This window comes from Ambystoma mexicanum, chromosome 11, assembly GCF_040938575.1.
Source record: "Ambystoma mexicanum isolate Mex_15411 chromosome 11, UKY_AmexF1_1, whole genome shotgun sequence".
NCBI classification, from domain to species: domain Eukaryota; kingdom Metazoa; phylum Chordata; class Amphibia; order Caudata; family Ambystomatidae; genus Ambystoma; species Ambystoma mexicanum.
The window spans coordinates 1,198,728,556-1,198,755,136 of record NC_090934.1 but is presented as its reverse complement, the minus strand read 5'-3'; the positions used below and the strand labels follow the sequence as shown (position 1 = coordinate 1,198,755,136).

The 26,581-nt window shown below is 49.8% G+C and overlaps 1 protein-coding gene across 7 annotated transcripts in view; it reads left to right on the top strand.

Annotated features, from left to right (window-relative positions):
* The window catches only part of SIN3A (SIN3 transcription regulator family member A), a 1,166,566-nt gene that overhangs the window by 249,032 nt on the left and 890,953 nt on the right, over positions 1–26,581 (top strand). The window lies entirely within an intron of this gene.

Sequence of the window (26,581 nt, the reverse complement as noted above, 5' to 3'; positions counted from 1 at the left end):
TTGCCTATGGTGCTACCCCGGGATGCTTCGCCTGTAGAGATGGAGATTTTAGGTATGGGGGGGTTCTCATTCACCGGATAAGGATGAGAGGACAAAGCATTTGAGATGTTTAATAGTTCGTCATCGCTCACCGTAAAAGGCAACGAGTCCGTAGGTCGGGAGGGATTTGAAATCGTTGCAATTATTGTGTCGTGGGCTGTGTCATGGCCTACTAGTTGTGCTTGTAGTTGAGACACAGGTCACGCCTGTGCTCAGTTGTGTTGTAGTGCTTGAGTTAGTAGTTGAATAAGAGGCGATTGCGGTGGTTGAAGACTTTACAGTCAGCGAAGCCGCGTCTTTGTTGGGGACGCTAGCCAGGGGTGCTGGCATCAGATTAGCAGGACTAGCATGAGAGGGTGTTGCAGGCACCGGACTTGCGCGCCCGTTTACATGGCCGTCACCTTGAATTGCATCTTGGTGGTCATGAGTTGGCATTACAGGAAGATTCGTGTATTTTCCTTGATGTATCTGATGTACAAGATCCCAGACCGCCGTGTCAGTGGCAGTGATAGTGTCAATTGTTGCGTGGGAGATGCAGGCTTCAGTGCAAGGTAATAAATCTTTGCTGATGCCTAGGGTATTTTGCACATCTTGGGTGGGATTTATTGTTTGCGAACCTAAGGAACAAACCGGTGTGGCATGTGAAAGCACTGCCGGAAGAGTGAGTGAAGCAAGTAAGGTTCGACTTGCAATTTTGCTTACCTTTTTGCAGGCGGAAGCTTTCATCGTCGTCCAAGGATTGAGCATACGCCGATGTTGGAGAGTTTTTTTACGTGTCTGGGGGCCTGCATTTTCGGTAGTCAGCGTCATTATGCTGACTTACTGCAACTGCGCCGCAGCGCAAGGACGCTTGGGAGCGGTTTTGGATGGAGTGGAATCAGCTGCCACGCTCCGAGCGCCACAAGTGTTTAACAGAAAAAGCTCCACAAAGTAGAGGGGGGGGGGGACTGTCACGTCGTGCAGCTCCTCACATAGTAACAAACACAGGGGGAGTGGTGCAGAAAAAAAAAAAACACTACTCTACTGCCGGACTCTTCTGAATACCTGGACGTCCCAAGGGTCAGGCAAGCTTTTCTCCTCGCGTCGGGTGTAAGACACGCCACACGCCAAAGCCGCCAAACAGTTCCTCACAGCCCTTCTGCCACAGGGCTTGCGCCGCAAGGGTGCACCAGGTGTCCTAATGAGCTCAGCTGTAGGACACGTGACATGCACGTCACTGGAAAGAAAAAGAAAAGGCGTCCTTTTCACCTTTCGCTTTTTTTTCTGAAGTTCGTGCTGGCAGCAGGGTAGAGCAAAGGGAGACTGCTTCTTGCTCTTCACTCGCTCACTTGCAAAATAATCCAATGTGCGAGCACAGTTAAATAAATAATTTGCAATGCCGCCACAGCCAAACAGTTCCTCACAGCCCTTCTGCCACAGGGCTTGCCAGATCACATTCTATGCATAGGCCGACATCTAGTGGTAGCTGCTGAGTATTACATTTTTTGTTTTCGAAACTCTAAAGGAGACGTCGACAGGGCGTGCCAGTAATACTATACCTAGTGTGACGTCTACTAAACCTATGGTCCTTCATGCGTTGTGGTGCCGGCAGATTATTATTATTTTTTTTTTACTGCCATGCTAGTCTGACGTATATTGCAGAGGTCCTTCTTGGCTGACGCCTTTACTTAGTAAAGTTTAATTCTAGTATTTCTGTCCTTTAGACAACCGGTTACTGCAAGATCTTCGGCAAGGTCTTAGAGAACAAGTTCATTCATCGACCAGAGCAATTCCTGTCTTGAATATTCCTGATCCTGTCTGGCCTCAGCCATGCACGCTAGGGTGTGCGGGGGGGGAGGGTCATATTCTAGCCTCGCTAAGAGAATGTATATTCCCCTTTACTGCCATTTATTTCACCAGGCTGCCATCCTTATAAATCATGGAAAACTCCTTTTACATTGCCCTTCCTGTAATAGGAAGTTTCCCTGGAAAGATTTGCACCAGGTGTGCAACCTTTGTCTCTTCAGGGACCACGCCGAGGAACAGTACAAGTCTTGATAACTGTTCAGGCCAAAAGCTCTGAAGAACCGCAAGACCAAATCCTGGGCCCAACACGCCATGCAGGCCGAGGCTGCCATGGACGTCGAAGGAGCCTCCAGCGATGGCAGCATCGATATCGTAAGCGAGGGCGATCGGAATCCATTGGATTCCCGCATGTGAGTCCTTGACCCCAAAAGGCAGGCTGGCGGTTCTGCTACGGGGACGACCGGCAGTGAATCTAGCACTACCAGGGTACATCATACCAAGCATATCCCCCACGGCTGAAAGTCGACCACAGCGTCCGATAGGCCACAAGCGGTATCGAGGGGGAGGTACGAACATTCCCTGTCTTCTAGGCCGTCGCAGTCACCACACGACAGGCCCCCGAAACAGATGGTAGTCTGTTTCCAACACCACATCTAAATCTGGGAAGTCCTCGGGTGCCGACAACCGGCCGTTGAAAGATGCGTCGACTACCTCGAGAAAAAGCTAAAATAACACATTGAGCGAGTTGATTAAAAACATGTCCCTGACACCCTACTAAAGGCCAGAACGTCGAAAAACCAGAAGTCTTCGATAGCCCAGGTTAAGACGGCTCAGGCTACTAAAAGCAGAGATTGCACTACCCCAGAGGGCACCCTTTCAGGGACTGTGCATCCTAAGAAAACGCCTGTCCCAGAGTCCCCACCTACACCGGCTCCTCTGTATTGCCAAACTCCTCACAATGGACCACCAATTCGATAAACTCAGGAGGAGAATGTCCTGTTTTTATACATTTCTTTGATGCGCCCTTAACCCCCCCCCCCCCCCCCCCCTCCTGGAAGTCCTCCAAAACCTTCAGGGAACCGGACAGGACGGGGCAGCAGTGTCTCGGCCTGCTGCCAGAAAAGGCAGCCTAGACACCATGCAGGCTACCACCTAGTCACATGACCTAGGTCAAGACACTTATTACCATAGCACGCAATGCTCTCGAGACCTTGGCACATGCACAGACCCAGAGGACAAAAAAGACAGCGGGACTTGGACCAATATTATGACGTATACGTCATCCAGTCCCCAGACCACACTGACCCACCAGTGGCTGACTGTGTGTTCGACAACCTGTTGCTATATAATGACCTGCTCCTAAAGGCTGCAGAGCACTTCAAAATGGATACCCAAGAATCCCAAGTCGGCAAAGACCGCGGGGAGCACATCCTTGGGGATAAAACATAGGCAACTCAGTTTATGCCCCTGCTACAAAAGACACAGACACTTATTCAGCCTTCTCTGCTTACAACCAATTTGGCACGGGCAGTCAACCCGTGTATCGAGAAGATGTTCAGATCATCCCCCTCAGACCCCTTTATACATTTAGGGGGCAGCTAAAGCCTGACTCTTTAGTAGTTAACCACTAAAAGAAAGAGGGCAGGACATGCTTTGGCCTCTGCCAAATCCCCACCTGACAAGGAGGGTATGAAAATCTACACTTCCTCGGCAGCCTATCGAACAAGGATAGCTAATAAAACAACGCTATTAGCCAGTTATAATTGCCACAAGTGGGATGAGATCGCACAACAGACTCAGTCACAGATCCCCTAAAAACACAGCTCACTCACCATTAGAGTGGAAACGGGTAGCCAGCTGCACCCTTAAACAACCTGGACGCAGCTGACTATGCCGGAAGAATCGTGGCAGAAGGCACATTGGTTGCCACGCATGGCTACGTCGATCAGGCTTCAAACTAGAAACCCAGGCCACCCTCTTAAACATGCCCATTTAACCCAACGCTTTGCTTGGCAAAGCAATGGAGGATGCACATGAATAGGATGCCTTCAAATCCCTGGGGCAGCTCACTTTCAAACCCTTTGGGCAAAGAGGGGCCTTTAGCTCTCGCCGGTTTAGAGGACAGAACTCCCAACGGTCCTTACAATTACAACCAAGGTGGGCAAGGTTTGTCCTGGGGTTCGTCAGAATAACCACCCGCTACAGGTTCCATCCCATGCCACTCCAGTAGGAGGTTGTATTTCATACTTGTCCCTTTACTCCATACTGCATGGGCGTCCCTTCCTAGGGATGGGAGACAGAATCCTTTTCACCAGAAAAAACTTTCTTCCCCTTAAAATTTAGAGGGCACGGGTGTGCGGTCCTTGGAGAATGCGCTGCCCTGACTCCGCCCTCTGGTGCCACACCTCAGTCCTCTTTTCATCGGCGACTGGAACAGGCCGAATTCACCAGCGCTCATGTGTTTGGCTTCGGCCATGTCATTCCACGTGCGGATACTTCTGCTCTTCTGGCTGTCTTTTTATCATTCAGGTACTCAGTCCTCCGGCGTCGCGTTCCTCCCCGGCGCATGTCGACTTCTACAGGGTTCAGCAGGTGTCCATCTTGCGACAGGCTCTTTACAACTTCAGACCCCCACGCCCTCTGACTACGTTACATTGGCCCAGACCACAGCTGGCAAGCTTGTACAGCATGCAACAAGCTTTCCTCAAGGTCTCTCTCTGAAGAACAGACTTGCCAGGTGGAGGGAGCTCTTCCAGAGATAGCCTCCAGATGACCTGAAAGACTTTGTCAATCATCGATCCAGGCCCAAGGTAGGGCCACTCTTGTCCAGCGCACCCCGCAAGGGAGACTCCCTTCCAGGGACTTGCCCGTGCGGGAGGAACCGCTCAGGTTCTCCTACCAGCACGAGCACCGAGGCTAGGTCAGCTACCGGCTGGCAGGCCAAGGGCAGGGGGTGGGGGAGGGGGGGTCATTGGATCCTCCCGGTGACAGTGCGGAGGGACCGGAAGGTTGTTTTACCGGGTCTTCGCCCGAGGGGCCATGCCCTAGTACTAGCAACATGTCTGAGGGGGGCGCCTATATGCAGCTCTAAGGGCATATCCGCCGAGGGCGAAACTCCTACCAGGTCTCTGCCTGAGGAGCAGGGTAGGGGACGAGGCTGGGCACAGTGAGCCAAGCAACACGACTGAGGCCTGTGGAAGGCAGCTCGACAAGATGGCTGCCGTGCCAGACATTAGACACCTGCCCGACACCGCACCAAGGAAGGGAGCAGGTGGACGAAAGAGTGTCAAGGTGGGACTGGTGTCAATGAGGTATGTGGCCTACATCCTATCCTTCGATTGCGCAGTGTAGGTTCCTGCTGCGTCCGTATGGGCTGGGCACGCAACGGCTCCAGCAGCTGCACTCTACCCCGTCAATTTTACCTACCACCCTACGGCCTGTGAGTACAGATTTTTCGAAAGGTTGCTCAGGCTTATGAAATCTCCTCGGTTGGTGGTCCTCCTCATGGACGCCATCAGGGGCGTGCTCCTTTCAATGGCTCTGGCGCTGCAGGTCCCTGTACAGGTGCCCCTAGCCCCTGTGCAACCTCCTCCGCCGCCCGCCGGCCTCCCCTACCAGTGGTGCAGGCGGTTTCGTACCATCGGAGCGAGTCCTTGCCAAAGTCCTCACGCTGCATCCCGCAGAAAGAACGGGGATCCCAATGCAAGAGAACGTCGTCGCCTTGGCCAAAAAGGGCTGACTCAAGCCCCCACTTGGTCCAGCTGGTTTATTGACACCTGGACGCCAAGTACAGGTAGATGGAGGGGGATACACTCTTGCTATCGTCCCACACTCAGCCTCTTTCCTCGGTGATTGCTGTGGTATCACTATACTCCAAGCCTCAGTCCTCCTCGGCCTTAGTCCTCCTCGTCCGTGACGCTGCTAGGCAAGGAGAAGATCTTGGAGGCATACAGGAAGAAGCTGTATTCCATCGCGTCCCTGCATCTTCATCAAGACAACGCAGATGCCATGCTGGCAGCCATTAACCAGGGCTTTGGCGGAAAATTGCTGATTTCCTCCCAGAGCTTCCGGCACACAGCCAATTACGATTTAAGGCATGATTGGCTGAGGCCAAGATGGTGGCACAGGACATCATGGAATCCACGGTGGCCCACATTGACACCTCTGGCCAGGCCATCTGCATTGCCACAGACATGAGAACAACGGCCTGGCTCCATGCTACAGAATTCAACCAGGATGTCCAGGAATGCATCTTAGACTTTCCGTTCGAAGGGGGTGACCTCTTACACTCCTACGGACGAGGAGCTGGATAAGGATAAAAAGAAAAGCAGCTCATAAACGGCAGTCTTATCCATCCTTAAAAAGACCATGCCCAAGACGTACACCCAGTCACAGCAGCGCTCGGAAAAGCGGCGTACATACAGAGGCTTCCTCGGCTTCCAAGAGTGGAGGTCTTGGCAACTGGACCGCTTGCTGACCCAACATTGGCGCAAGGAACAAAAAGGGGAGGGGGGAAGGTACATTGGACGACGTGCTCTCCTTCTCGGCACACCTCGCCCATTCGGGCGTACAGGTGGACACTTGCCGCACTTACTTGGCAGCCATCAGGGCCTACAGAAACTCATAGGAAGAGGTTTTCTCCTCTTCCAACCCGAATGTCAAGAATCATTTGACGGGCCTCGCCAGACTCTACCCGCCTATTAAGAGGCCACACCCTGTGTGGGACCTTAACATAGTGTTTGGGGCCCTGGCACTCAAACCAATTGAGCAGTGGTGTCCGCTGGCATCAGGCTGGTCTCCATGAAGACGGCCTTGCTAGTAGGCCTCGCCTCGCATAGTCGGCAAACTTCAGGCACTGGTTGCCGCAGAGTCCTAAATTACAATTCACAAGGTAGTCGTGCGGACACAACCGGCGTTCTACCCAAGGTGCCGTCCGCATTCCATCTGAACGAAGAAATAGTGCTGGCTACGTTTTTTGCTGAGCCTAAGGAAGAGGCACAGAGTTCTGCACTGCCTCGATGTCAGGCGGGTCCTGAAATTCTACTTTGATGGGACCAACGGCTTCTGCAAGTTGGACGCACTGTTCGTCACCTTGGGCGGATCAAGACTGGGGTATCGGGCCTCCATAGCCCGGTGGATGGTCTCGGCCATCAAAGCTTACGAGGGACAGCATAAGCCAACCAACATGCACACCCACATGGTCAGAGCCAAGGCAACGGCCATTTCATTCCAGCGCCATGTCCCCTGGCAAGTCATAAGCAGGGTGGCCACGTAGCTCACCCCTTTTGGCTTTCTGCAAGCACTACTGTTTGTACGCTGGCTCTAAATCAGACGCAACTTTCGGACAGGCGGTTCGTAGAAACCTGTTTGCTTAAGGTGGGACTCCTCTCCACCCTGGGGCTACACTTAGTTGCAATTGCCCATGCAGTATGGAGGAAAGGGGACGGAGTTAAGAGTAAGTTACTCACCATAGTGACTAAGGACTAGTCCCCTTTCCCCCATACGTCCCACCATCCCACCCCTGCGCCCCCGATCCCCTGATAAAACTGGTGTCATTAGACAATGTTAATCTATTGTCGACGCGTCTAATGGACTGAGGTGTGGCACCGGGGGGGGCGGAGTCAGGGCAGCGCATGCTCCCAGGGCTGCAATCCCACACGCCTCTAAAGGGGAAGAAGGTTTTTTCTTGTGAAAAAGGTTCTGTCTCCCGTCCCTAGAATGCAGTATGGAGGAAAGGGGAGTAAGGACGTTAGTCACTAGTGTGAGTAACTTATTATTTACCTACTAATGCATAGAGCCAATCCAAACACCAGCCAACCACCCGCCAAGACAAAGACGGGCTTCACAGGAGGAACAATGTATACTGTTGGAAGAAGTGAAGGCACTGCTTCTAAAGGACGCCATAGAAATCGTTACGGCGAACCAGGTAGAGAAGGGTATTTATTCAATGTACTAGCTTGTGCCGAAAAAAGACTTAACAATGCGCCCTACAAACACCTATGTCAAGCCACAAATATTCTGCATGACAATGCTACAGGGTGTAATCCCACTGCTAAAACAGAGGGGACTACATGGCAACCTTGGATATGAAAGATGTATACTTCCATATTTCAATGTTCCCAGTGCACAGAAGGTTCTTGCGTTTCAAAATAGCGAACCAACACTACCAATTCAAGGTGCTACCCTTCGGCATTGCCTCAGCTCCAAGGGTATTCACCAAGGTACTAGGGGTGGTGGCAGCGCCTCTACGCAGAGAATCCCAGTATACCCTTATCTGGATGACAGGCTGATAACACAAGAATCCCCTCAAATTTGAAAGCAAATTAAATCAATCTCCTGTTCCAATTCAGATTCTCAATTGACGAGGAAACAAATCAACTCTCGTTCCAAGCAAGACCAAACAGTTCTTAGGAGCTGTCATGAAGACAGAAGAGGATCCAGTCTCTCCGTCAATTGAAAGAGTGCAAAACATACTGCTGCAAATAACTCTGTATCTGGCAAGCCACCAAATAACCGTACGCAAAGCAATGCTCTTGCTCGGGATGAAAGCTTCATGCATTTACCTTGTTCTGCACGGCTGCGCATGCGTCCAATGCAAGCGTAGTTAGCGTAAAAGTGGTCTCAGGCAATCGGCCAGTGGGACGATCTAGTGGTTGTTTCGCTAACCCTAGTTCAAACACTATGCTGGTGAACAAAGGAAAACCTGTTAAAGGGAAAACATTTTCACAACCCTACAGAGCAAGCAGACTCATCACTCACTGGGTGGGGAGCCCATTACCTTCAACCCTCAGCGCATGGCCTGTGGACACAGATCACAGCCCGAAATCGCATAAACCCATTGGAACTGGTAGTAGTGCTCAAAGCCCTGCAGGCTTTCCAGGTGCACCCGTCCGGTCAGACAGTACAAGCCATCGCGGACATCGCCACTGCCATGTTTTACATGAAGAAGCAGGGGGCACACACTCTCCAAGTCTGTCCAGGATAGCACATAAAATTTGGAAGTGGGGACTCAAGCGGGGCATGTTCCTAATACTGCAACGTGTTCCAGGGGAACTCAATTCTCTGGTAGACTCCTCTACCCGCGGAGTACAAGTGGCAGCTTGTCAGAAATATCCTAAACAATGTCTTCTCCCTATTACCCCCTTTAGATTTGTTCGCCACAAGCAAAACACGCAAGACTTCACATCCAGGTTTCCCCAACACTGGTCCAACAAAAATGCCCTGTGGATGGACTGGTCAGAGAAATTTGCCTATGCTTCCCCCCCGAACCCTCCCCCCACCCCAACACCGCTACTGAGCTGGTTGGTGAACAAAATGCACCAGGAACAAGAGTCACAAATCCTAGTTGCTCCTATGTGGGCGAGACAACCTTTGTTTCTACAGCTGCGCAAACGGGCTATTTGCGATCTAATCTAACTCCTGTGCCCCTACAAAATGCCCACACCGCACAGGGAGGGACAACCTTCCACCCACAACCTCATTCTTTGAGCCTGGCTCCTGAAGTACTAGATTATGGCCAATGAAAACTACCTCGAAGGTGTACGGACACCCTCAAGGAGGCACGCAAACCAAACACCAGACAGTTATTTCAACAAATGGAAAATATTTGTAATATGGTGCCAGTCAAAAAATATAAACCCGATAGAATATACTCCATCACACATTCTCCAATATATGTTCCACTTAATAGACTCTGGCTAGTATTTAACTCCATCAAGGTTCACCTAACGGCTCCATCCGCGAACACCACTTCTTAAAGCAAGGTGTCCTGGTGGAAAATCCCTGTCATTGAGGCATTCATGGAGGGAGTAAAAGGACTTTACCCTCCCATTTCAAACCCGCCTCCGGGGATGGGACCTAAATGTGGTACTTGGAAAAACTCATAGGGCCCCCCTTTTGAGCCTGTGCACAAGTCCAGCCTTAAACACCTTACATATAATACGACTTTTGTAGTGGCTATCACCTCCATAAGAAGAGTCTGTGAACTGCAAGCTTTGTCAGTGCAAAACCCTTTATTTGTTTTCCACAAAGACAAATTGGTACTAAGAACACGCCCTAGATTTTCACCCAAGTTCATTTGTAAGTTCCATATCAACCGCTCCATCAAACTACCAGCTTTCTTTCAAAACCATTCAAGCTCAGCTGAGAAAATCACACTAGATGTAAGGAGGGCGGTCCTTTTACTAAGTAAACGAGAAGCCGCTAAAAAAACCAGACCAACTGTTTGTCTCCATAGCACCAAGCAGGGAAGGTGATCACATTTCAAAAACACCATCTCCAAATGGATAGTGAAATGCATACCGGGGGTATAGGAGCTACCTTGGCCTTTTTTGCGAACGTCCCACTGGACGCCACTTGCAAAGCAGCTGTATGTAGCTCTAATACTTTTACTCGGCACTACTGCATTGACGCATTCTAAAGCAGATTCACAGGTGGGACAAGCGGTGCTAAAACATCTATTCGAGGGGATTGGGTCCTCCCGACGTATTCCATATCTATGACAGGTAATCACCACAGCTGTGCTGCTTCGGAAAATGTTCTACGTCAATACGCTGTCCTCGAGGGCCTCTGTCGAGCCGACGTCACCGGATGTTATAAGTAGGATGCACAACGCCCGTAGCCTCAGTTCTGTTTTTTCCGCGAACGTGTTCGCTTCGGAGATCTCGGCGCGCCTCGGTTTTTTGGAGTTGTTCTTTTGGTTCTTCGAACCAGTTTGTTTGTGAAGATTTCCATGATGTCTTCGTCTTCTACCCCGCGGCCAGGTTTCAAGAAGTGTTGAGACTGCGGTTCCAAGATGTCGCTGACGGACCCGCACGCCGCCTGTCTCTGGTGCCTCGGTGAGGACCATGCCACGGAAGATTGTAATGATTGCCAGGCGTTTACTTCGAAGGCCATGCGGGAGCGTAAGAAGCTTTCTGTCGGTAAGGTGTCCAAGCCCCAGAAGTCAAAATCCACTGGGCTTTCGACTGACGATTCGAGGGGCGACTCTCCGCATCGTCGGTGTAAGTCCAGGAGCAGGTCCTGCCATTCCTCTGCCTCTTCGAGGCACTCACGGAAGCGCCGTCATCAGACGCCTTCCTCGTCCGAGTACTCCGCCAGTTGGCGAGTTGCTTGTCACAACAAGCATTCCACTCCTGCGGAATGTGATTCATTCCGTAAGGAGATGATGGCGATTTTTCAGTCGCAGGGCTCCGTTCAGGCCGGGCCGTCGAAATCCGCCGGCAGGGAACGTGCTAGAGACAGTGTTCACACACACCTTCGCGCTCGAGAGGTCGTCGCGATCACCGGGACCCTTCGAGGTCCCGGTCAGACCAGGTGGATCGCTCTAGCCATGCCCGCTCCAGGTCCCAGTCCTCAATGCCATCGAGACCGTCTGAGCCTGTGAGGTCTTCGAAGAAGACGTCGACTCCATCGGTGCCGAGGCTGTCGAAGGACACGCACGGGGCTCCACCCTCGAGGCCTCTGTCAAAGCCATCGGCGCCACGCTCGACGCCGATTCCGTCGACGCCTTTCGAGGAGGATTTCTCGGAGGTGCCCCGGAGACCGGTGGAAACCCTGAGGAAGGCTCTGGCCAATTCAAACACGTGCCCTCATCCAGGGATTTATTCCAGCCTCTTGACTATATTTCTGAGGTGGATGAAGGGTCTGATGATGGTATGGTTCCTGAGGAAGTTCCTGATGACTTATGATCTGGTCATAGCCAGTTAGAAGACCTGCGTCAGTCGTTGCATGACGCCAGTGGTCTGGACACCTCCCCGGAGGTCGAGTTTGGCAGGCCTGAGCTGGGTACGCATGCTGAATCCTCGTACCGACGCCTCATGTCGAGTGTTACGGAATACTTCGGGTGGTCTGCGCCACCAGGAGATTTTCTGCAGGATGACCTGACGGATATCCTTGACCAAGGTCCTCCAACTGACCCGGTACTGCCATTCCATATGGCCTTGCAAAGAAGGGTGGCAGCGGCTTGGACTGCTCCGGAGAGTCTCCCGGCAGTGAGCAAGTCTTTGCCGAAAAAATTACTGCCCAGCCAGTAGCGACCCCAGCGACTTGACTATGCACCCCACTCCGGAGAGTTTGGTGGTGCAGGCGGCTATGGCCCCGGCAAAACAGGCATCGTACCCTACCATCCCTCCTGATAGGGACGACCAACGTTTTGATGGCTGGGCGAAGAAAGTGTTTTCTTCAGGGGGTATGGCTTTACAGGCAGCCAACTCTGTGTGTGCCTTAGCACGTTTCACTCATACTCTGTGGAATTGTCTCTTTGGCGGCTGAACATATTCCCGAAGGGGAGGAACAGGATGGCATTCTTGCTCTTGTTCTGGATGGCAAGGATGCCATGTGTGAATCCGTTCAGTTGGGTCTGGACATGGCAGATTGCGTCTGCCGGTCCATGGCGGTGAGCACCGTAATGCGCAGATTTGCGTGGTTGCGGAAGTCGCGGTTTGCTCCTGATGTACAAGGCCGGCTTCTCAACATGCCCTTTGGCGAACATCTTTTTGGCAGCAAGGCTGACGAGAGCCTTGAGTTTGCAGACCTCCAAAGCTGCAGCGAAGTCGTTGAGCGCTGCAGTCCACCAACCTCCGCCTTTTCGTTCTAGGGGACAGCAATGGAGGGGAGGTTCCTTTCGATATTACTCATCCTTTGGTAGATCGAGAGGAGATGCAAGTCAAAGGGGCCACCGTAGGAGTACCAGAGGTGGAAAACAAGGTACTCAAGGTGCCAAGGCCGCTCAGGCAGTTGCCTCTACCCTCAGGCACTGCCGCAGCCGCTTCAGCTCTGTCATGAGGCCATGTCCCATGGTTCGTCGGTTGGTGAAGGCTGGCGCAGCATCTTGTAGAATGGCGTGCCATTACTTCAAATGTGTGGGTTCTGGAGATCATAGCCCACGGCTACTGTCTTCCTTTCCGGCAGAAGCCTCACGACAATCCACCAGGGAATCTCTCTTTGAAGAGTCCGGATCCGCTCCTTGCGCAGGAAATCAAATCCCTGCTGGAGAAAGGCGCCATAGAACTGGTGCCTGTAGCGGAGAGGAACAAGGGATGGTATTCCCCATATTTTCTGATTTCGAAGAAAGACGGGATTGAGACACATCATGGACTTACTCTCTTTTAAGTCCTCCAGGCCCTTCAACTTCAGGACTGGTTGGTGTCTCTCGACTTCGGACGCTTACTTTCATGTGCCGATCCATCCCATGCACAAGAAGTACCTGAGGTTTGCGGTTGGCGACTCGGATTTTCAGTTTCTGGTTCTGCCGTTCGGATTGACCTTCGCCGCAAGGTTCTTCACCAAGCTCATGGTGGTGGTGGCAGCGTATCTCGGGAAAGTGGGGATTCATGTCTACCCCTACCTGGACGATTGGTTGATCAGGGCGCGCTCTCCCCCGCAAGGCCTTGATTCATCTGCCACTCCCTTCACAAGCTGGGCTTATCCCTAAACTTAAAGTCCCATTTGACGCCAACTCAGTGGCTCCAGTACATCGGAGCAGTGCTAGACCCGTCCCTGGGGCAGTGTTTCCCTCCTCAGATGAGGGCTCATCACATTCTGCAGATGGTGCACAAGTTTCAACATGCCCAGTGTCTCCCGCCAGTCGAGTTCTTGAGGTTGCTCGGCCTCATGGCATCCTGCATTCTTCTGGTGCCAGAGGCCAGGTTGTGGATGAGATCTCTGCAATGGGCCCTCATGATGCAGCGGTCACAGTCCTCCGACAGGATGTGGGACCCCGTTGAGGTGCCGCCCTCGGTCGCCCAGGACCTTCTGTGGCGGGCCGTCGAAGGCTATCTGATCAAGGGGGCTCCATTTTGGCTACCCTGGTTGGAGGTGACGATTGTTATGGATGCATCCCTCACGGGATGGGGAGCGCAAACGAGCTGACAGTCAGCGGTCGTTGGTCTCAGTCAGAGTCAAGACTCCATATCAATCTGTTGCGCTGAAGGCCGTCAGGCTTGCCCTGAAGGATTTTCTGCCGACTGTGCGAGGGAAGAATGTCCTGATTCTGACGGACAACACAATGGCCAACTACCTCAACAAAAAGGGGGGGGGGGGGCAGGGTCACTTCCTCTGTGCAGGGAGGCGATGCAGCTCTGGTTCTGGGCCATCCAGCAGGAAATTTCTATCTTGGCGGTTCATCTGGCCGGAGACAAAAAATGAGAAGGCGGACACTCTGAGTAGGCAGAGCACGATCTCACAAGTGAGCTGGCTCAGGAGATTCTCCTGGCGATCTTCGCCCTTTGGGGGACCCCACAAGTGGATCTCTTCGCCTCCAGTGTCAACCGGAAGTGGTTTTGCTCGCGGGAATTTCCTCCAAGAGGAGCCTTAGGGGACGAGGTTGTGGTGGAGTGGTCCTTCCCACTACTGTACGCGTTTCCTCCAGTCCCTGTCATCCCGCAAGTGCTGCAGAGGTTACGGAGGTTCGGTTCCTGGATGATCCTCATTGCTCCGGCATGGGCCCAGACAACGTGGTACCAGGACCTTCTCGACCTGTCCATCTGCCCTTCAAGCCGTCTTCCCTACCGAGACGATTGCTCTCAGGGGAGAGGGGGTAGGTCTGTTTCTCCATCCAGAGGTCGGATCCCTCAACCTTCACGCTTGGCTTCTGAAAGGTTGAGGTATAATGATTGGGACCTCCCTGAAGACGTGATGGAGGTGTTGCTTTCGGCCAGACGGCCTGCAACAAAGTCCCTGTACTGTTGCCGTTGGAGAAAGTTCTGCGACTGGTGCAGGGTTAAGAATGTGGATCCTTTTTCATGTGACATTCCTGTGGTTCTCTTTTTTGCTTTCTTTAGCCCACAAGGACCTGCAAGTGGGTACCATTAAAGGTTACCTGGCGGCGCTGTCCATATTTAAGCGCTCGCCTGAGGAGGGTTTTTTATTTCAAAATTCCTTTAATTTCTCACTTACTGAAAGGGCTCACTAAGGTGTTTCCACCGTCACCTTTCCAGGTGCCCGGTTGGGATTTGAACCTTGTTCTAAAATTCCTTGTGGGTGCTCCATTTGAGCCTTTACATTCTTGTCCTTTGAGACTGTTAACCCTTAAAACTATTTTTGGTTGCGGTTACTTCCGCTCGCAGAGTGAGTGAGTTGCAGGCACTTTCTGTTAAGCCACCCTTGACACTGTTTCATAAGGACAGGGTTGTCGTTAGGGTTCGTCCTTCTTTTCTTCCGAAAGTTGTGTTGGAATTCCATTTAAGCCTGAAGGTCATTCTTCCGGCATTTTATCCTCCTCCGCATCCTGGTAAGGAAGAGGAAAGGCTCCATAGGTTGGATCCTAGGAGAGCTTTAAGTTTCTATATTTCACGCATGTCGGGGGTCAGAGTGGATGATCAGCTCTTCATAGGTTACGCTGGAAGGCGTTTGGGACAAGCTGTTACTAAGCAGACTTTCTAAATGGATTATCGTGGCAATTTCTGAATGTTACCGCTTGGTGGGTAAGGACCCTCCGGTAGGCTTACGGGCCTATTCTACTAGGGGTATGGCTGCCTCTACTGCCCTGCAGAGGGGTGTTCCTATTCGTAACATCTGTGAAGCAGCCACATGGGCTTCGGTCCATACTTTTGTAAGACACTACTCTCTAGATTCTATCTATGGGCAGGATCTAGCCTTTGGCAAGGCAGGCCTTTACTCTTCAATTTAATTGGGCATTCTAAATTTCTATGTTATAAATTCTTTTCCCTCCTCCATACGTTGGTACTGCTTTGGGAGTCTGTCATAGATATGGAATACGTCGGCCGACCCAATCCCCTCGAAGAACAAGTTACTCTCTTACCTGGTAATGTTCTTTCGATGGAATGGTCCGATGACTTATTCCATATCGCTCCCTCCCTACCCGCCCCGCTACAGAATTTCTAATGCGATTGCAGCTTACGTTTCCGCAAGGCTTTCTGTGGTCATACTGGCAAAAGGTTGGTGCCACACGTTCTGGCAAAAAAATACAACTGAGGCTACGTGCGTCCTACTTATAACATCCGGTGACGTCGGCTCGACGGAGGCCTCCGAGCACAGTGTATTGACGTCATGGACGCAGACGCCGAAAATTTTCCAAAGCAGCACAGCTGTGGTGATTACCTGTCATAGATATGGAATACGTTGTCGGACCATCCCATCGAAAGAACATTACCAGGTAAGAGAGTAACTTGTTCTTTGCCACTGTACCTTCTCACAACCCACCACCTTCTCCATACACAGTTCGCTAATTTATGCATAGCCTGTGATCCAAGCAGATTCCACAAGCCTCGGAAGGGATACATTACTCAGTGTAATCATATTGCTGATGCTTGCATCTGCTTAGATTCACATGCGCCCACCCTTCCACCCCTGTGTAGTAGAAGGCGCAAAGATGTTTCTCTGGCTTTATCTGCTATCATCTGCTTTATTACATCTGTACTCACGCTACACTTCATGCTACCTCATGTCAGAAACAAAACAATCTGAGTGACCTCGACGCGTGAAGGACCATGGGTACAGTAGACATCGCACTGGGGATAGAGTTACTGGCATGCCCCGTCAACATCCCTTTTCGAGTTTTGAAAACAAAAAATATAATACTCTGCAGCTACCACTAGATGTCGTCCTGGACCTGGAGTTCTGTACACACCTTTACAAAACACTATTGCCTAGACACTCACTCTTGGTCTGATTCTCAGGTGGGACAAGCAGTACTAAGACCTCTTTTCACTACTGTTCCTTCTCACATCCCACCACCAACTCTGACTACTGCTTGCTAGTGTATTCACAGCATGTGATTCTAAGCAGATTCACAAGAATCAGAAGACATGCATTACTTAACCTAATAGCATTTCTGATGATTGTATCTGCTTCGATTCGCATGCGCCCACCCTTCGTCCCTGCTCGATTGGAAGGAACATAGACATCTTGCTACTTCTCTCATTCTGTACTTGCTCACAATTGTCATACAGCTCCCTCATGTCAGAAAAAATACAATCGGAGGGACCTCGACGCTTGAGGGATTTTGTGTACACTACACATCACTTTAGGGATAGTGTTACAGGCACGCCCATGTCGACGTTCCCTTTCAATCCTCGAAAGACAAGCTGCAAAACTCTGCGGTTACCATTAGATGTTGGACTATATGCACAGCATGTGAATCCAAGCATATGTAATCATCAGAAATTCCATTACGGTAAGTAATGCATGCCTTCTGTATCGCACTGAATACACTTTGCCGATTCTGAGGTCGGAGAAAGGAAAGGTTTAGGGAAGGAAAAGAGTTAAATGGGTCTCGGTATAGGTGAGGACACTTAAATCTTCCAATTAAATCTAAACGAGCCTTTCCCATCAATAACAGTATAAAAGAAATTACCACCTATGAGGGTCAGACATGTCAGAGTCAATAGACTAGAGTCTGCAGGGACCCGGGGCAGCCAAAGTCAATTGGAGCAAAGTCTTTGGAGCTGAGGCACTTCTTGGATAAGTCTTGAACAAGGTTAGAGAGTTTGTAGAAATCACTTGTAGGGTCACAAGCTGTGAAGCCTGTGAAAGGCAGAGTTGAAATCAACTCCTAAGCTAATGTAATTCCCAACTGTGAAGAACCTAGCTAAAAAAAGATACTGAGGTAAGTACCCCAAATCAAAACAGTAACTCTGGTTAGAAGAAGTGGTCCAGCTGGTTTCTGTCCTGTTGTAGCGGTGCAGACCCTTGGTTCTGAGCCTCATTCGTGGGGACAAGAGGGAAGATGTCTGGAGGGCTCCTGCAGCTGCAATTTGAAGGTCATCTGCAGCTAGGGGCACTTTACCGCTCAGTGGCACTTAACGGTTTTAGCGCTCGGTTAACCGCACAGTCGTGGATCTCGGATACCGGTTGGGCTTCCTTCACTGCTTGGGTCCTGCTACTCGAGTGTCCTTGGACTCCTGGAGCTTCTGCCTGGATTTCAGACGTTGCACTAGACTACGGATTTCTTGACCCCTGGCGCTCGGTTCTTGCAGCACCAAAGAAGTACAGCCAATCTGGGAAGGTGGTCCAGTGGAGTTCGTCTCTGGGTTAGTTGGTCCCACAAACCCAAAGGAAGAAGTCGTCCCTTTCGAAGCTTCTCTGTCGAATTGAAAAAGTTTCAGGAAAGCAGCAAGGCTTTATCAGGCACTAAAAGTCCAGGAGGATGCAGCAAGCTTCGGTCACGGTTTTTTTGTTGGGTGTTTCTCCCAATGTCAACTCTGCTCTAGTCCCAAAACCATCACCTTTTACGCAGGTTTCTCCCATTCATGCAGAGCCTAGGTTGTCAATCACCCAGCACGGTGCCATTCAGGACTGGTTGCATTCAGGGATGCCTAGAGACAAAGGACAGGGAGTTTAGGAAACCTCGCTCACATCCTTCCTTTCCAGACACACTGGAGCCAGAGGCGGGCTTCAGGGCTGAAGCCTGCCATAGGCAAAATGAACAAAGGGCTCAAACCTGGCTCAACGCACAGAGTAAACCCAAGGAAGACCTCACAAACAGAAAATGGCGTAAAAAGAAGACTGGGGCCATTTTGACCCATGGGTGCTGTACTGCAGCAGAGGATTCGGCCTGTGGTAGAAAAGCACAATGGTAGGAAAATAAACCACTGCCACCAGCCATTTAAAGTAGTGAGGGTAACATAAAATGTTACATGAGAAGAGAGTAGGATAAGGGGCTACTAGGTAACCCCCCCAGCACTCCACATAAGATGGGTTGTGCTTGACCTACAAGTAAAGTAAATTTCACTTTACTAAGGATTTCTCTGTGACACTGCACTGAAGGTGCTGTGTGTCACCATCAACAAGTAGATGCCTATGGAGTTTGTCAGACTCCAAAAACAGAGTAAAAACATACTCCAAATCAGGTCAAAAGACATGAGCAAGTGGGAAAAAGGTCTCTCACTCCAGGGTTAAAATGAAAAAGTCCTAAAGTCAAGCAAAAGAGCTTGGGGTCTCTAAGATTTAAGGGAATTGGCACAGAAATGTGAATTCACCAGAATAGGGGTGAGGACCCCTCAGGTTTTCCATAGTAGATCCAGGCCTCTGAACGACTATTACAGGTATGTAATGTTTGATATCTGATGTATTCATTGGTATCCAGTTATAATATTGGAAAAAAAAGTCGAATGCAAAAAGTCGTAAAAAATGTCGAAAAAAAAAAATCAGAATGTGTGTTTTTTTAATTTGTATGTTTTTTTTGGGTTTACGTAGTAAAGATAAATGGGGGGGTTAGGAGGGGGGAAACCCCCATTAAATGTTTTTTTCTACATTGTTTTTTTCAACATTTTTGCAGTCGACATTTTCACTATAAACCGTATTCATTGTATGTTAAAATTTTGTCAATTTTCTTGAGCTTGTAGATCGCCTGAGATTACATACTCTGCATAGTCTGACATCTAGTGGAAGTCCGAGTATTACAAGATTTGTTTTCGAAACTCAAACGGACGTTGACAGGGCATTTTGATAATACTATCACTAGTGTGACGTGTACTGTACCTATGGTTGTTCACTCGTCAATGCCCCTCAGATTGTTTCTTTCCGCAGTCGAAGTCGTTCGTAAATGTGGAGTTCTCTTGCACGCTGATGCCTTTTAATTAGTTTAAAGTTTTAATTGTAGACTTTCTTGCTTTCTTTAATTGTTCGCTTTGCCGCACGGCCAACAGACTGCTCTACAGCTTCTCATCGTCGGCTGATCGACCTGATGCTGCCTACACATGCCTCTTTGGGCTTTGGCCCATTACCATAGGGAGAGAGGGGGGAGGGTCGTCATACTGACCTCTTCAGAGAATGCATATTCTGTGATTCCCCTACCATTTTTTTTCCTCGCCAATATTCCCTTGTAAAGAATAATGGACAAAACTCCCTAATTTTTGTCGTAACTGTCACCGAAAATTATAGCGGAAAGACACACACTCAGTGAGCAATTTCTGTCTGCCGAGGGATCACCCTGAAAAAAGTGTTAATCCTGTTAACCTTTTTTTGTACCGTAAACCTTAAAAGATCGGCGGACCAAATGCTGACCGGCTCACGCCATGGAGGCTGAGGCCTCCATCGAGGTAATGGTAGACTCCAGCGAGGGCAGTATTGAGTCAAGAGACGCTGAAGGTGCGCAGGGTTCGTCAGAACCCCATGTGCGGTCCCCCGACTCCAAGAAGCAAGCTGGCTGCTCTGTGATGGAGAAGACACCCAGCGGCCAGGGCACACACAAGCACAAAGACACTAAAAACATACCCCACGGCTGACTGTCGGCGGTACCGTCGACCATCAAAGCCCATGCACTGTCCAAGGAGAAAGCTCCAGGTTCTCCACTGTCCTCTGGGTACGCTTTCACCTCACGACCGAACTCAAACCGAAACTATTGTACACCGCACATATAAAAAGGCCCTCCTTTCGTGCGCCGAACAGGCGGCGAAAGGAGTTTTGGGCTCCTTGCCGAAAATGCAGGAGCCAATTAATACACACCAGTGCTTCCGTGCTTAAAGCAAGGTCGCTTTAAAAATCACATTTCAGCGACTATAGCCCCAAAAAGCATAAAGGCTATATTTCCCCCGTCTCCCCCTTTAGACTCTCTCTCGGGGGCTATGAACCACAAAGATCAAACTCCCTCCCAGGCCACCCTTCTGTCAGGCTTCCCACCTTCATGCAACCATACACCTGAATAGTTCAATAAAATCTTAGGGAGGATGTCAAGTTTGGTAGACTTTATGGACCGACTCCCAGACCAAATTTCAACCCTTAAAGATGCCGCTCCGCCATGGGCCAGCACCGCAGCCCCCCTGTCAAAAAGTCTCGTCTTGAGCCACAGCCTAGCACCTCTGCTCTATGCACCCCGACCTCGACATACCAGGATCCTTCTCAGGACATGCACTATGACGACCCCTCATGGTCACACGACCCTGGGTCTCAAGGGGACCTTTGTAGACCAGATCAAGACCAATTTTATGAGGACATTTACGTCATCCAGGGCATTAATTCAACATACTTCCTTGTTCCAAAGAAAGATCTTTCCTTGCGCCCAGGCCACCCGGACCTGCCGGTAGCAGATTCGCCTGTTGACAACCAACTACAGTACAATGAACTGCTACTAAAGGCGGCAGCACAACGCTTTAATAGCAACACTCGGGAGTCACAGGTCGACAAGGACTTTGTGGAAGACGTTCTGGGGGACACGAGGTTAGCCACCCGTTTATTCCACTCTTGCAGTCTGTCCAAAGACTCATCCCTACTGGTGCTTAGTCTCACAAGGGCGGTCAACCCCAGACTAGACAAACTATTCAGACCCGCGCCCACTACCCCCCTGTATATTGTGGGTCAGCTTAAACCAGATTCCTTAGTGCCCCTGGCGTCGTCGGAGGCCCCGCTAGACAAGGAAAGCAAAAAGATAAATACTTTCGGGAGAAAGGTTACCCCCTCTACAGCATACCAAATAAGAATCCCCAACAAAACTACGCTTTTATCTAGTTATGGCTGCCACAAATGGGATGACCTGGAACGCCGGATTGAAGCAGTCCCAGAACCCCTAAAGGCACAGTTGTTAAAAACTATCTCAGAAGGCAAGCGGATATCAAACTGCATCCTAAAGAATAACCTTGATGCAGCAGATAATGTAGGACACATCATAGCAGAGGGTACGCTCATCAAGCGCCACGCCTGGCTCAGACAATCTGGGTTTAAGAGTCTTCGGCAACCCTGGAGACAAAAGTGTTCTTCGGGAAGGCCATAGAAGACGTCCTTAAGAGTCATTAAGAGGAATACGACACTCTTAAATCTCTTTGACAGTTGACCAACAAGCCCCATGTACAACGGGGCTCCTCAAACTCTAGGAGGTTTCATGGTCGGGGTGCTCAACGTTCCTCAGGCTACACTCTGGGCAGACAGTCCTCGTCTTGGGGCCAATCGCAAGGTCATGGTTCTTCTTCCAATTTTCAAAAAGGAAATGGGGGAAGAACCTTACCTGGGAGAGACTCCACCCCTCCTAAACGACACATCGCTTCAGGTCCCCTCCCATGCCACTCCAGTAGGCGGCCGAATTTCACCCCGCACCCATGCATGGGAGGGGCAACATCGGACAAGCTGATGTTGTCCACCATGGCAGCCGGGTATTGTATCAAGTTGGTACAAAAACCACCCTACCGCCCGCCAAGAAATGGGGAAAATGTCAACGGAAGAACAACGCATTCTGTTGGAAGAAGTAACGGCTCTGCTGGAGAAGGACGCCATAGAGATCGTCCCAGCAAAGCAGGTAAACCCGGGCATTAATTCAACATACTTCCTTGTTCCAAAGAAAGATCTTTCCGTGCGCCCAGTGATCAATTATGTCAAACCCCCAAAGGTTTTGCATGACTGCGCTCCAAGATGTAATCCCACTCCTAAAACGGGGGGACTACATGCCAACATTGGATATGAAAGATGCATACTTTAATATTTCAATGCTCCCTGCGCACAGAAAATATCTGAGTTTCAAGAAAGCAAGAGTGCAGTACCATTTCAAAGTACTCCCCTTTGGCATCGCCTCAGCACCAAGAGTTTTCACGAAGGTGCTCGCAGTAATGGCAGCACACCTGCGCAGAAGGTCCATCTCGGAATACCCTTATCTGGACGACTGGCTAAACACTGGGGAATCTCCTCAAATTTGCAAACAAAATATGCAAAAAAACAACCTTCTTTTCAATCTGGGCCTTTCCATCAATGAAAATCAGTCCTCAGCAAAATTTCTAGGGGCTATCCTAAAGACAACAGGAACTGGCTTCCCGTCAACCGAGAGAGTACAAAACATGCTGTTGCAAGTACCTCACTACAAGGTCGGTCGGCAGATAACCGTACGCAAAGCAATGCGCTTTAAATTAAATTGCTCGGAATGATGGCCTCATGCATTCACTTTGTTACACACGCGTGCCTGTGCATGCATTCAATGCAGGAATGGTTAGCAAAACAATGTTCTCGGGCAATAGTGGGTCGATAGTGTTTGTTTCGCTAACCCTGGTACAGGCCCTCTGCTGGTGGTCCAAGGACAACCGGCTAAAAGGAAAACCCTTTGTGTTCCAACAGCAGAAGCGATTCTAACTACAGACACTGCACTCGCCGGGTGGGGGGCTCACTTCCTTCACCACAAGGCCCACGAGCAGTGGACTCGCACCACTGCCCAGAGACGCATCCACTTCCTAGAACTCTTGGCAGTCCTTAAGGCTCTTCAGGCCTTTCAGCAACATCTCACAGATCAAACAGTGGATGTCCTCACAGGCAGCACCACTGCCATGTTCTATCTGAACAACCAAGGAGGCACACACTTTCAAAGTCTGTTCAAGCTATCCTAAAAAATATAGAGGTGGTCACTCAAGCGGAATATGTTCCTAACATCTCATCATGTTCCAGGGGAACTCCTTTCTCTGGCACACTCTAAGCAGATACTCTCTACCAGAAGAACAGGTGTGGCAACTCGACAGTAATCCTAGACAGAATATTCTCACAATGGGGTGACCCCCCATTAGACTTGTTCACCACAAGCCTAAACTCGCAATACCCAGACTTCATGTCTAGGTTTCCCCCACATCCACCATCCAAAGGGAATGCCCTGTGGATGTACTGGTCAGGGAAATGTGCTTACGCTCCTCCACCCCTCCCCCGCAACACGGCTGCTGAGCAAAATCGTGCACTAGATGCACCAGGAACCAGTAACTCTAATCCTGGTTGCTCCTATGTTGGCGAGACAACCTTGGTTTTCCACACCTGCTCAAATTGGCGATGTGCCATACAACATGCTAACGCAATACAAGTGCGCATTCCTCCACCGACGCCCAGTCTATGAACTTGGCAGCTTGGCTTCTGAAGTCATAGTTTGGCCCCTTAAATCTTCCACAAAGGTGTATGGATATCCTAAAAGAGGCACAGAACCCAACACCAGACACTGCTATATCAGTAAGTGGAAGAGATTTGTTATATGGTGCACGTCGCAAACACTAAATCCAACAAAGTTCTGCAGCCAACATTCTACACTACATGCTTTACTCCGGCCTAGTATTTAATTCCATCAAAGTGCATCTGGCGGCCCTGTCGGCTTACACCACTTCACAGAACAAGGTGTCCTGGTGGAAAGCTCCTGTCATTAAGGCATTCATGGAAGGGGTAAAGAGGCTATACCCCCAATTTCCAACCCTCCCCCGGGTTGGTATCTCAATGTTGTGCTCTCAAAGCTCATGGGTCGACACTTTGTTCCTATGCACAAGGCCAGCCTAAAACATCTGACTTACAAGACTGCATTCCTAGTAGCGATCACCTCTATAATACGAGTCCGTGAGCTACAGGCCATGTCCGTACAAGACCCTTTCTTCATAATACGCAAGGGCAAGGTTGTCCTCACAACACATCTTAGGTTCTCACCTAAGCTCATTTGAAGTTCCATGTTAATCAATCCATAGAACTCCCTACCTTCTTTCAAAATCCATCTGACTCAGCAGAAAGAAGTCTCCATATACTTGATGTATGGAGGGCGGTGTGGTACTATGTGAACAAAACTAAACCGCTAAGGGAAACAGACCGCCTCTTTGTTTCCCTAGCACCTGGAAGAGAATGCGATCACATATCTAAGAATGCCATCTCCAGATGGATTGTCATGTGCATACAGCTCTGCTATTCCCTATCCAAGAAAGTCTTACTTTTCACTGTTAGGCAGAATTTTATGCCGTACCCTTTGGGACCACCACACACAATTAAGACTACAAGTGACGGGACACATTCACCTTTGGTACAAGCCTGTACTACACAGTAAAAGTGGTAGCGATGGCTGAGCAGCCAGACTTATCTCAAGAGGAAGTGAGCAGTATCAAATAGTTACACAAAGGACAGCAGTTACTATGATTGAAACAAACACTTACTCAAGGTTTCTGAGTAAAATAATATACATTTATTTACACATCAGTTGTATAACATTTCACTAAAGTAAAGCAGTTGAAAAATCAATACACGACACCACTCCCAATAGATTCTGGACAAGTTTAAACTCAAAACGAAATGTGAGCAAAATGGCACTCCAGCATTTTAAAAAGGGTGGTATAAACAAAGTTAGGCTAAAATTGAGCAGCACCAACAGGTAAGTAAGCGGGGCAATCTAGAAAGAGGAACTACAGTGATGGAATCAAATCAAAAGGGCTTGGGGCCAAAGTCAATAGGACAAGAGTCTTTTGCTCAAGATCACACAGTTCAGGGTAGTTTGCGGCTAAGTCTTTGCCAAGAGTTCTGGACAAAGTTGGTCAGTAGAAAAGTTTGTTCAAAGAGAAGAGAAGGACAAGCCCTCGAATTGGCGAAAGGTTTCACACACCTTCACCGCAGCTGAACGAAACGCGAAACGGGATTTGCACAGTACCTTTAAATGGAGAAGAAGCTGTACCTGAGGCGGACATTCCTGGTAGTTCCTGCAGGCTCACGGTTCCTGAAGCGACTGTTGGACTGACATGAAGTAGGAAGACTGAAGGGTCCTGCACTACCCAGGGATGAAACAGCAGCAGAGCAAAGCAACTAATAAAAGGTGCACGCCTTAAAACCCAAGCAGGGTCCGACTTCCTGGCTATCCGGCCCACTGTAGCTCTGTACAGCCAATTCAACCAGAGGAGGGAGTCCTGGCTTGCAGTTTGGGCGAACTGGTTGGTCCCACCAGCTCAGGGGAAGATGATTCCGGGAGGATCTTCTCTGTCGTTGGAATTCGAGGATATCGGACCTGCAGCAGGGCTTCTCCGGGCGATTCAGTCGTGGTAGAGCTCCTCTTCCGTCAGCTCGTCGATTCTTTCGTTCCAGTGGCGACTCTGCCTTTCTAATCGCAGAGACCTGTTTTTTATGCAGTTTTCCCCCATTCACGCAGCCTGGCTGTCAATCACACAGCAGGGTGGCCGTCCTGGCGGGACAGTCACCTAGCCAGTCAAACAGGAGTGCGACTTGGGTTACCAAGGGAACCCATGGCAGGGGTACTAAAACCCCTTCCTCACATCCTGCCTACCCAGACTTTCAGGTGCCTAAGGAGGGCTTCTGTGTAGAAGCCCGCGAAGAGACACTGAACAAAGGAACCAAACCTGGTTTGGTGCGCAGAGAAAAACAGACATTTTCAAAAACAAATGGCGAATAAAACCAGCCGGAACCGTATAAAAACTTATGTGGTCTAGCGGTTTAAGTTCGAAGCTACCAAGATAGCCTAAAACAATACCACGGTTATTTAAGATAACCGCGGTAGGAAAAATAGGGTAGTTACCACTGCCATCAGCCAAGTCATGATGAAAAGGGAGCAAAACAATGCTCCAAGAGAAACAGACAAAAGGGGATAAGTATTAACCCTTCCCAGTACTCCATGTAAGATGGTTTGTACTGGGTCTGTGGATTTAATAAGATTAATAAAGTCCATGGCAACTTCACATGTTCTGGGAGACAGTCAGTCCCAGAAAATGGAGTCTGAGTTGGGAACTCTAAAAGACAACCCTGTGTCACTGCACTGAAGGTGCTGTGTAACACACAGTAAAAAGACAATGCCTGTGGAGTAGGTGAGGCTCCACAGTCTATGAACACAAAAATGTTACCACACACAGCAAAACAAATGTAAGAGTGGGGGAAAAAGAGCCCACACTCTTACCAGGTGAAAATAATAAATCCTAGAAATCCAGCAAAGCTGCTGAGGGACTCAGTAGGTAAGGGACATTAGCCATTCTGGAGGATTCTCCCTAACATTCTCCCCCAGGGCTCACTCTGCCAGGGGTACAGGAGCTACCTTGGGTTTCATTGCAAACGTCCCTCTAGACGCCATTTGCAAAGCTGCTAAATGAACTTCTATCTA